Here is a 13137-nt window from a genome sequence, read left to right on the forward strand (position 1 = left end):
AAAATATTTATATACATTTCTTAATGTAAAATCCAAAATTTTACAAAAATTACTAAAAATTACTCTTAGTATTTTTCCTGAGGTAATAACGACTTTTACTCACTCCCAAAAATTAAGAATATTAAGAAAAAAATAAAAAAAAAATACTTAATATAATATTTCATAAATTTTCTATTTATATAAATAATAAAACTTCACATCACTTTTCAACATTTTTTAAAGTAATAAATAACTAATAAAATAATATAAAATTAATTATTATTTAAAATAATTCCGGTTAAGTAATGTTAACATCTCTAAAAATTAAGAATTCTAATTGTACAAATTGTCAAATTATTTAATATAATAAATTGTCAAATTATTTAAACTCTGAAGTTAATACTTTGTATATTTTCTGTTTAAATAAATGATTTAACCCTTTTCCGGAATTTGCAATGTTATTAAATATTGTATATAATACTTTCCTCATATTTATTATAATAGTTCCAAATATTCAATTTTTTAATTTCTAATAAAATTATAAAAAATTCATGCTTTTCATTTCGTTTTTAACAACTCAAAAAATTAAGAATTCACTGATCAATAAATTAACAAATTAATGATTAACTTAATATTTTTTATATTTTTTGTTTAATTAAATAATATATGTTATTTTTTTGAACTCTCATTCTTATTAACTATTTTTTCATATTTATTATAATAATTTCAAATATTTAATCTTTTATAATGAAATAACACAAAAAAAAGTATTATTTTAAATAATTTTGGTTAATTTAAAATTTTTTCTCTTTTATTGTCTCAAAAAAATAAGAATCCAGTTGCCAAATTAATTATCTTTAGGTAATTTAAATTTTATACATTTTCTATTTAAATGAATAATAAAACTTTAACCATTTTTCAAAATTCTTAATTTTATTAACTTTTTTATAAAATACTTTTCACCTATTTGTTATATTAATTCGAAATATTCAAATTGATCATATCCAATAAAATAATAAAAAAATAACTATTATTTTAAACAATTTTGGTTAATTCATGTTTTTCATTTCTTTTATAATATCTCAAAAAATTAAAGAAATTCAATATTTTTGTTTAAACTTTAAACTTGGTTAATGGTTAATTCATGTTTTTTATTTATATTTTAATGTCTAAAAATATAAAGAATTATAATAGTGTGCTCAACAAGTTGCCAAATTCTTATTTTTTTAAACTATTTTATATTTTTATTTTCTCATATTTATTGTAATAAAACCAAATATTCAATTATTTCTAATAAAAAATTATTATTTTAAATAAGTTTAGTTAGTTCATGTTTTTTTTAATAAATTCAGTAAATACAATAATTAACTGAAAAATGAATAATATATTATATTTTTTTCTTCAATTTATTTAGTATAAAAATAATATAGAAGTTTGTCAATTTTTTAATTTCTTTGTCATTTTGATAATGATATATTTTACTATCTTAAAATTAAGATTTCAATTGGAAAAAATATGTATACTGTAATTAATTATATTCTTCTTTAATATTTTAAACAACACTTTAGTCAACACTTTAATTTATTATCTTCTATTTTGCTTACTTTATAGTATGTTTTTATTTAGTTATTTTGGCAAATTATACTTTTTATATATATTTTTAAATTAAAATTAAGTTAAACATTATTATTAATTTTTTATATACTTCGTTTTCCCATATTTTTTTCATATAAAAAAAATAATACTTATTGTAAGTTCTTATAAAAAACTATCAAATGTAACCTTTCCTAACCGAACCTGACCTGACATTAAAGAAATTAGTATTTCATAATATTCTATGTCCTTAATAATAAACTAGGAAAAAGGTGATGAATACTTATTTATAAACAGTTTTACAGGTAGTGATTATTACGTTCAGTGTACGAATAATTTAATTACTCCAGTCAATTAATTTACTCAATGGCAACACAAAACATTTATAAATATGCAATATTTCAAGTACCAAGTGAAGTGTATCCATTTAATACCAGCATTAATTTAGTAATTGCCATGAATAATCAATGAAGCATCGTAATTAAGGAAATGTTTGAAAAATAGAAAATATATATGATTATTTTTAGACCATGAAAATGTTCAACCATTTTATTGTTATTAAATTGCATTTAATATATCTAAATATCAGTCAGGTATTTGTTTTATTTATTTAAAAACCCATTTTTATCACTAATACAAGGGTAAGTACAGAAGTGCTCGAAATAATAGGTCAGTGTTTGTTCAAAGTTTTCCAAAAAATGTCTGTTTGTTTAAACAGATACGCGTACGAAATTCACGGAATAAACATACCTACTTGTATGAATAGAGCAGATAACTTTATATTATGCAATATTGAGAATTGTGCGTTATCAACAAAATTTCTAGACCAATATTGACAGTGAAAATAATCATTTGTGCTGTCTAACTTTGATAACAAGAAGAATATTACACGAAACTCAAACATGTCATCATTTTGTAACCAAATATTAAGGCTGAATATTTTTATGTGTCAGTTTACGACATTTTACTTGCAAATATATATGTTCTCTGTGCTGTGTTTAACTAACTTGTGCCTCGAATTATGTTACTCGAAACCAAAAAAAGGCAGGAAATCCTCTGCGGATCAAATTTCATCTAATTCTACTTTTTACACAGTATCGATTTATATTTATTGTCAACAGATCTTTCACAATCCGTGTTTGTGGCACCGAAATCAATTAATTTGTGTAAATCTACCTGTTTAATAATGGTCACACACTATCCATGTGTTACCCCAATTTTATTACAGATATTCACCCCGTAAAACCGTAAATCCAAACAATTTACGACCAAAACATTTTCGCCGAAATAAAAAACCCCTTCAAACTAACTCTTTATCGCATAAAAATGCACAAAGGAGTCCGAACGTTTTACGTCTTTCTTTTTATTTCTGTTGGCCTGCACTTTACTATCACATCCGTTCCGACCTGGCCTTGTCGTAAACGTCCAATTTGCCAAAAAAGGGCGCAATCCAAACACTGAATGCGACCCCCGCTGTGAATTGATGCCTCGCAAATAAGTTTATCTGAAACGGAGTCTGGTGCGGTTTTGGTATAATGGACCTCTTTGTTATTCTAATCTGCATTATGGGAATTAGCACTTGAAATGGGGGCAGTTTTCGACTACAATTCCTATGGTTGTTCTACCATTATGCCCGCTTTGAAAGTCAAGTGTTCTGATTGTATTAATTAACATAATTATGGTTGATACTGAAATATGAATGGTTTGGTAATTCAGTTGCACCCTTTTAGATAATCGGAATAAAGAAGTGTTTATATTTAAATTTATGTATAAGTTTCCTTATATAATAATAGTGTCCCTAAATAATATTAAACAGTTTACACATCTTTATAATTGAATAATATGTTATTTTGTTCAGATAAATATTAAATGTGATGATATCATAATTTTTAATTGTCTTTCCCTTAAATTACATGACGCCAAAAAGCATAAAAATACAACTGTCCCAATTCAACAATATACTATAATATTCAAAAAAGTATTTTAACTGACTAATTTCAACTTTTGTCAATTTTAAACAGACACTTTCTTTCCTTCTTTTTCTTAAATATTCTTATTTTGTGTTAGAATTTTAAGTAATACACGTGATAAGGTACCTTAATATAATAGTCCCAAATCAATAAATTAATATTCAAAAAGTTTCTTCAGCCAATAAAATTTCAAATTTTAAACATTTTGAATAGTTTACTTTCATTTCCTAAATATCTCTATTTTTTGTCAGAATTTAGAAATAATATATATGATGCCAAAGAGCATAAAAATGTAACTGTCCCAATCTAAAAATCTAATATTCAAAACAAATTTTTTACTTCTGCCAAATCTCAACAGACAGAAAGTTTCTTTCTTTTTCTTAAACATTCATATTCTTTAAATAATAATATTAGAGGGTACCTACATATAATTTTCCCAAATCAATAAATCGTTATTCAAAAACTTCCTTCAGTTGTTAAAACCCATTTACTTCCTTTTTTCCATAAATATAATTATTTTTTGTTAGAATTTAGAAATAATATACATAATTCCAAAAAGTACAAAAATATAACTGTCTCAATCCATCAACCTAATATTCAAATAAGTTTTTAACTAACAAAATTTCAGCCTTTGCCAATTCTAAACAGTTATGTAGTTTCTGTCCTCTTCCTTAAATATTCTTATTTTTTGTTAGAATTTTATATAATACATATGATATTAGAAGGTACTTAAATATAAATGTCCTAAAATCAATAAATTAATATTCAAAAAGTTCCTTCAGGTAATAAAATTTTAAATTTTACCCATTTTAAATAGTTTACTTCCTTTTTTTCTCTAAATATAATTATTTTTTGTTAGAATTTATAAATAATGTCAAAAAGTACAAAAATATAACTGTCCTAATCCAACAACCTAATATTTAAATTATTTAACTAACAAAATATCAACTTTTTCCAATTGTAAACCTTATTATTTGTTAGAATTTTAAATAATACACATGATATTAGAAGGCACCTAAATATAATTGTCTCAAATCAATCAATTAATATTCAAAAAGTTTCAAATTTTATCTACTTTAAATAATTTACTTCCTTCTTTTTTCTAAATATCCTTATTTTTTGAAATAATATACATGATGTCAAACACCATAAAAATATAAATATTCCAAATAAATAAATCAATATTCAAAACGTTCCTTCAGCTAATAAAAATTAAATTTTGCCCATTTTAAATAGTTTTTTCTTCTTTTCCCTAAATATTCAAGTAGTTTTGCCCTTTATAAACAGTCAGATAGTTTTCCTTTTACTTTTTATTTAAATGTTCTAATTTTATTACTTTTTGGTAATATTAACAAAGTAATATTCAAGTAACAAAACACCAAATTCTACCCATTCTAAACAGCCAAACAAAACGTTTCCTTCTCCCCAAGTAATTATTTCCACAGTGGAATCCAACAGCAACCCATTAAAAAAAAAGCCGTGCGTTTGAGCCACTTTTATTATCGCTCTTCCACACACACAAACAGCCTCCAATCTATTATAATTATTATTCAAATTTCTACAGCATGCAACATCGAAAGACTCTTCGAGACGAAGCCAAACCAGCAATAACCTCGTCAATATAACTAGTTTGGCCAGTTCGGCCCGTGGTTTTTTATTTTTACGTTTTTTTCTGGCCCCTCCGGATTAGATGGTTCGGTCGACGGATACAGGCAAAGGCGTTTTTATGGCTGCGCTGGCCTTGATACGGCCGAAGCGGTTTCACAATCAAGGGTTGGATTGAGGAGCCGGAGTGAAACGGCTCCGTGGCCGTACGTGGAATGCATTAATTCGGGCCTTTTTATCCATTCAAAATCGATTCGCCGTTGAGGATGTCTTGCGGGGCGAATTGGTCGGTGCTTTGTAATTGGAGTGTAATAAAATGTTTTCTCAATTCGGCCGCCATTGTGCGAATGTTTTGTGTTGAGGTGTTACTTTTTGCACCAACACCTTCAATACATGCAATATTTATTGTTATATGTTATGTTAACAATTGTAAAGAACAAATAAACCCCATTGTTAGTTTCCTAATTCCTGGAGGAAATCTATAAAAATCAATACGAATGCCAACTTCCGTCCTACATTTTGAATGAGTCAGATAAGAAGACTTAAAAGTTCCTGCCAAACGTTCCAACAACATTAACGATTGCATGAAAAACCACAAATTAATTATGAATAGTACACAATTTGTCGTTCAGTAAAAAATGCTTATTTTTTCCGGATTCGTAATAATACTAGTCTATTAATAAACTGCTGATTAAATATTGAAACGGGTTCATAATCGGAATCTAAGTGGTATTATTTAACGTCGCCAGATCAATGTTCTGTCGGATGTTTTTATTGTGCAGTTTGACAATAACCCTTTCGGTCGTAAAATAAAATTGCACCAGTTTCGCAGTAAAACCCTTTTTCGCACCCCTTTAACTCGTATTTATGTTTGTATAAATGGTGATTTTTTTACACGGGTAATAAAAAACCCTTGCCTTCCTGTTATTGCCAAATATTTCGCTGACATTTTATGACATGCGGAACCTTTAAATGACACGAACTGCCGAAAAAAAGAGTTAACAATAAAAAGGGTTACTTAGGTTGATTTTTATGGTATTTTGTAACCGAAAAAATTGTTTGTGGCCATTTAGATTTTGCACTTAAAATTTGATATAAAATATAGGAAAATGTTTTTTACATAATATAATAATTTTATATACAGTAGTGGCCATAAATATAGCAATTTTCTAACATATATTGAAAAACAACAATTAGCTTCCATATATTGAAGAAATTATGCTTTTAATAAATGTGTTTCAACATGAAAATGATTCCAAATATAAATCAAAAATTGTGAAGGATTAGTTAAAAGGCCAAAGCATCGATGTTTTGTCCTGCCCATCTCAATTTGCAGATATCAATCCTATAGGAAAAATGGGGGAAATTTAAATTAACTCATTCAATTCAAGAAAATTGGAGGAATATAAACTTGGTGGAGTCTGGAGATTATTATAGAATAAAAAGGATATTATACAAAATGTTAATGTTAAATTAAATTACACAGATATAATCATCAAAACCACTTTCAAAATTGAAATTGCTATATTTATGTCCAGTACAAAACATTTTATGGAATAAGATAAACACATTAAATAAAAGAGTTATGGCAAAAATCTTCTTCAATTTTAACGTTAAAAAATCGTTGTCCAGAATAACATGAATCTTCAAATTGCTGCAAAACAAAAAAATAGGAAAAGTAAATATTTATTAAAGTTTTTGTTCTAATTCCGGCTCTTTTAATGATTATTTACAGAACGGTAAAATAAAAGCTCAAACTAAATAATTTTAGTTAGTTATTTGTAAAAAATAAAATTTGAGAGAATTATAAATTTTGTTAAAAATATTTTTAACACTTTAACTCTTCAAATACTGCAATAAAACCCTTTAAAACCCTTTACCAATTTACTTTTAATTGCTTTTTTATGCTAGCAATAAAAAAAAACCATTTGCTAAATATTTCGCTGATTTTACGACAAAAAAACCCTTTTCTATTTTGCCCAAAACAGTATGAAACCTCAAGGTAAAGGATATAAAAGAGTTAGCAATAAAAAAGGGTTTTGTGGCAATTTCTGTGGGCACCATCGATATTCTCAGAAAGTCTGAAAGTTAAAAATCAGTAATTTTTTAAAAAAACCACATATACAAAACTGGCCCATTGATAAAATATGCTAGTGAATCTCATTAAAAGAGCAGGTAGATCGAACTCGATCTACCATTGTTGCGTCCAGCATGTTTTCATATGAAAACCTCGAACAATAACCATCACAACCCATTAACATTACACACTCCATTCGTCCAACGAAACCTTTCAAACGCACCACAGATTCGTATTAGTTTTTTTTCTAACAAAACTCCACCCCACATCACACCTGCTGCAATTTTTATAACCCTTCCTTATTATAGGTGACAGGCAAAATTTACCTCTTCTGTCTGTTGCGATGTTTTTTCCGTTTTACAGCTACAATAAAAGTGGGTCAAAACGTCTGGGAATGGCATTATAATCACCATTATCGAGACTGTTTTATATAAATCTTCCGCAACATATTGCTTATACGTGTGTTGGCCGAAAGGTGATTCGATAAGTAGCATTTGTCCATTAATGACTTCGGTTACACTTGAATTATCTCCACAGGTATAATTGATTACATGTGTTCTTTTATTCTTCGTAATGATTATTTTTATAAGCCGTCAGTTGATTGAACTAATGAGATTTTGATTTAAACAATTTATGAACCGTTAGCTTTAATCAAACATTCAGCAAATTTTGTAATCAATTTTCTTTCACGTCTCCCATTGTTTAATTCGTGATGTTGCAAGATAATTTATGGCAAAAAACATGTGTTGATTAAGAACTTGTTGTTTGATTACCTCGGGGACATTGGGAGAAATTTTATAATTAATTTTATACACGAAAGCATTCGTAAAATATTTTGTGTAGAGGTGGATTTTGATGACTTCATAAATTCCCCAAGTTTCCGATAAAATAACCACCATCTAATAATGGTTCATAAATCACCCCAGACACTAACACTTTTCGTAATTCATAGCCGAACATCTAAATGTCCGTAAAAAAATCGTCTCCCACACCTAGTTCCTAAAGAAAAAACGTCATCCCGTCAAAAGACGTCACAAAAACGACATTATTAATTATCTCAATGTGTGCGTCGCCGTGAACGATTAGAAATATCATTTTCACATAGCGAAAACCATAGGGGTTGGTGCTGGTACGACCCCCACGTCAATGTCGATGTCAACACGTGAGTTGGCGAACTGTTTTTAAAACTGTGCGTTGGGCCCCGACTTTTATTTCGGAATCGCACAAAAAAAACATCTGTTTGGCATGACGGTTTCGGGTTACCGTGTTTCGGGAGGGTTTTACGTAAATTAATATCGCGTTGGGGGCTAATGAATTCTGGCCCATTTATTGATTAACTGCTAAACAGTTTTTTTGTGGAATGGCAGCTTGTTTTGGATTGTATGGAAGGGTAAAACCAATTAGACGTGGTTCGATTTATTGAAAAACAAAAAAAGGAAAAATTTTAAGCTTAAAATCAAGATAACAAGTTTAAAATATACCAGATACAACTATTTATTCTATTTATAATTTGAAATTTTTATATCTGTTACATATATTACTTACTTACAATCAAAATTAAAGTTACTATTTGATATTCTGTTATTTCTAAATAGATTTTTTCACTTTTTTAATTTAATTTGGCCTAATTATTGATTAACATTCGAAGAGTTTTTTTTGTTAATGGAACCTTTCTTAAGACCAGAGTGAGGTAAAACCAATTTGAAATTTTTTTATTTACTGCAAATCAAAAAATCAGGTACTACTACTTATTCTACTATATTTTCTTTTTCATATCTCTGCTGCATATTTTTCTTATTATTTTACAATAAAATAATTTTTCATTGCCAAAGTTCAAGTTAGTAAAGTTATTATTTGTTATTCTGTTATTTCTAAATAGATATTTTCACTTTTATAATTTAATTTAGCATAATTATTGATTAACATTTGAAGAGTTTTTTATGTTAATGGAACCTTTCTTTAGACCAGAGTGAGGTAAAACCAATTTAAAATTTTTTATTTTCTGAAAATCAAAAAATCAGGTACTTCTACTTTATCTACTATATTTTCTTTATCGTATCTCTGCTGCATATTTTTCTTATTATTTTATAATAAAATAATTTTTCATTGCCAAAGTTCAAGTTAATAAAGTTTCTATTTGTCATTCTGTTATTTCTAAATACATTTTTACACTTTTTTAATTTAATTTGTCCTAATTATTGATTAATATTCGAAGAGTTTTTTTTGTTAATGGAACCTTTCTTAAGACCAGAGTGAGGTAAAACCAATTTGAAATTTTTTTATGTACTGAATAACAAAAAATCAGGTACTATTAGTTATTCTACTATATTTTCTTTTTCATACCTCTACTGCATATTTTTCTTACTATTTTACAATAAAATAATTTTTCATTGCCAAAATTCAAGTTAGTAAAGTTACTTTTTGTTATTCTGTTATTTCTAAATAGATTTTTTTACTTTTATAATTTAATTTGGCATAATTATTGATTAACATTTGAAGAGTTTTTTTATGTTAATGAGACCTGTCTTTAGATCAGAGTGAGGAAAAACCAATTTGAAATTTTTTTATTTACTGAGAATCAAAAAATGAGGTACTACCACTTATTCTAACTATATTTTCTTTATCATATCTCTGCTGCATATTTTTATTATTGTTTTATAATAAAATAATTTTTCATTGCCAAAGTCCAAGTTTGTAAAGTTACTATTTATTATTTTGTTATTTTTAAACAGATTTTTTTCACTTTTATAATTTAATTTGGCGTAATTATTGATTAACATTTGAAGAGTTTTTTTATGTTAATGAAACCTGTCTTTAGATCAGAGTGAGGAAAAACCAATTTGAAATTTTTTTATTTACTGAGAATCAAAAAATGAGGTACTACCACTTATTCTAACTATATTTTCTTTATCATATCTCTGCTGCATATTTTTCTTATTATTTTATAATAAAATAATTTTTCATTGCCAAAGTTCAAGTTTGTAAAGTTACTATTTATTATTTTGTTATTTTTAAATAGATTTTTTTCACTTTTATAATTTAATTTGGCGTAATTATTGATTAACATTTGAAGAGTTTTTTTATGCTAATGAAACCTGTCTTTAGATCAGAGTGAGGAAAAACCAATTTGAAATTTTTTTTATTCACTGAAAATCAAAAAATGAGGTACTACTATTTATTCTACTATATATTTTTTTCATATCTCTACTACATATTTTTCTTACTATTTTACAGTAAAATAATTTTTCATTGCCAAAGTTCAAGTTAGTAAAGTTACTATTTGTTATTCTGTTTTTTCTAAATAGACTACTCTTTTATGGTTTAATTTGACATAATTATTGATGAACATTTAAAGAGTTTTGTGTTAATTGAACTTTGTTTTAGAATAAAGAAAGTTAAAACCAATATATCAGATGCCGCTACTCATTTTTCATGATGTTTTCATTCATTCAACCTTCAATTTGGTAAAATTACTACTTGCTGTTCTATTTTTTCTAAATATTTTTTTTCATTTTGTTTTATAACTTTGACATGACATATATATTGATTAACAGCTTTTTTTCTATTAATAAAACCTTGTTTCATGTATAGAGATAAAGAGGACAATAAATTTAAAATATAATCAAGTACATTTTTTTTTTCTAAATTTGGGTTTATTTTCCATGTTTTAATTATAGCTTTTTTTGATTAACTCAGTTAATCATTTTTTAAAATTAAAAAAGAAAGAAATATTATAATTACTAATTATTATATATTCTAATAACCAATTTATATTTTTTTTACCTATTTTTTATCTTCAAACATTCTAAAGAAGAAAAAGAAGACTGTGAATTTTATTTCGGTGTTTGCTTTGCTGTTGAATGCCGTTCTCGTTCTTTTTTGTCCTGCAACACGACTCCGAACACACCCAAAAAATCCTCCACCCTAAAACCGTAGGTGTTTTCATTTGCATGGGCCTGAACAAGGAGACGTGCATGGAACCGCAACGCGACGAGCGAGAACGAGCTAGAAGTTTTAATGTGTTTCGAACGCAGAATGGCGGAAGGTTAACGACCCATCCTAATCTTAGAAGTGTTGAATCTATACAATACACACAGGCTCGAGTTTGTTTAAAATGATACTATAAACACAAATATTTGATCTGCGTCCGATTCCATATTTTCTTGCCAAGATTACGGCCACGCTGATATTTACCACGTCTGGGCTTCGTTTTTAGATAGATTTGTGGTAAATTTAGATGGCCCGATCTGGTTTGATGCGGTTGCATTGGAAATTTACTGCCTTATTTGGCCAATCAATAACATCATTCAGACATTACGTGATGGTGCAACCGTTTCAATGTAATTAAATTGAATTTTTGGCACAAATGGGTAATTAATATTCAAAACAGCGTCTGATAATTTTATAACTTTTTCACGGTCTTATGAAATGTTGCTAATAAATTTTAGTTGGACAACCTCTACTTTCTACTTGATTATTTCAGCAGTTGTTTTAATTACAACAATGTTGCAAAATATGTTTGTTTACAGATAAAATTGGTACCTAAACTTTAGAAACAGGCCAATTTATTTGTTCCGCAGATGTTTTAGATGCAAGTCTTTCGCAAAATTGGCTTCTTCCACTATTTGTAGGCAGGAAATGTTACAGTAACATTCATTTGGTCAAAACTTTTCAACACACCACTTAGATGGTATGATTAAGTCATGGTACAAACACATAAAAGTAAAAGAGCTTAAAAATGACTAAAACTTTTGCCAAATTGGCTTCTTCCACTTCTTGTAGACTGAAGATGTTTCAGCAACATTCATTTGATCATAACTCTCCAACTGATAACTAATATTATGATAAAATTAGTTTAGTGAAAGAGCTTAATAAAGACTAAGTATTTTGTCAAATTGGCTTCTTCTACTACATTAGATAGAAATGTTTTAGCACTATTCATTTGATCATAACTCTTAAGTCATAACTTAGACGATGCCAAGATTGAGTCACGTCAAAAACAAATAAAAGTTAAAGAGCTTAAAAATGACTAATAACAGACACCGACATATTATATGACGCGTGTCATAAACATCCCAAAAAAACCGAAACGCTTATCACCCGGACTGTTTTCCCACTGATTAAACAATTCTCGGAGAAATCGACACGGGCATTAAAAATAAACGATAAACCGGATCCGTTACGAAATATTTTCGGACACGAACGATCGGTCTTTGTCGCCATTGTTTTGTGCCATTTAAGCGGGAAGATTGTGGGGTCAGTGGCCCCCCCATGATAATACAAATGACAGTCCATTAAATTGCACTCGTTGTGGCCGATAGTGCGGCAAGTATTTTGCCAATTTAAAGTTTTGTGCTTAGATAAATGAACTGTGACGTCAGCTCATAAATACATCTGGTTTAATGACTCCTTAATGCTAATCTGGGGAATTTGTACTTTGAAATTGGCATGATAATAAGACAATGGGCGATTTTAGAAGGAGTATTCATTAATATTAATTAATTGAAGAAAAATCAAATAATTTAAGATATCGAAAGTATAGAACGAAATTTCAGTAATCTTTTTATATCAATAAAAAAACAGTATATTAAAAAGTTGAAAACCAAAAATAAGTCGTTGAAAAGTTAATTTCTTTATAAAATATTAGAAATTCTTTAAAATTGAATGAACATTTATTTTATAATAAATATAAATAATTTATAAACTTTATATTTATGACATAACCACCCTCCTATATTATATTAAAAAGTTGAAAACCAAAAATAAGTAATTGAAAAGTTCATTCGTTTATAGAATGTTAGAAAATCTTGAAAATAAATACAGTATTTAATTAAGAAATTGAAAATAATGAATAAGTTGTTAAAAACTTATATGTCTATAGAAAATTGCCAGAAAATCTTAAAAATTGAATAA

Source organism: Aethina tumida, chromosome 7 (assembly GCF_024364675.1).
Source record: "Aethina tumida isolate Nest 87 chromosome 7, icAetTumi1.1, whole genome shotgun sequence".
Lineage (NCBI taxonomy): Eukaryota > Metazoa > Arthropoda > Insecta > Coleoptera > Nitidulidae > Aethina > Aethina tumida.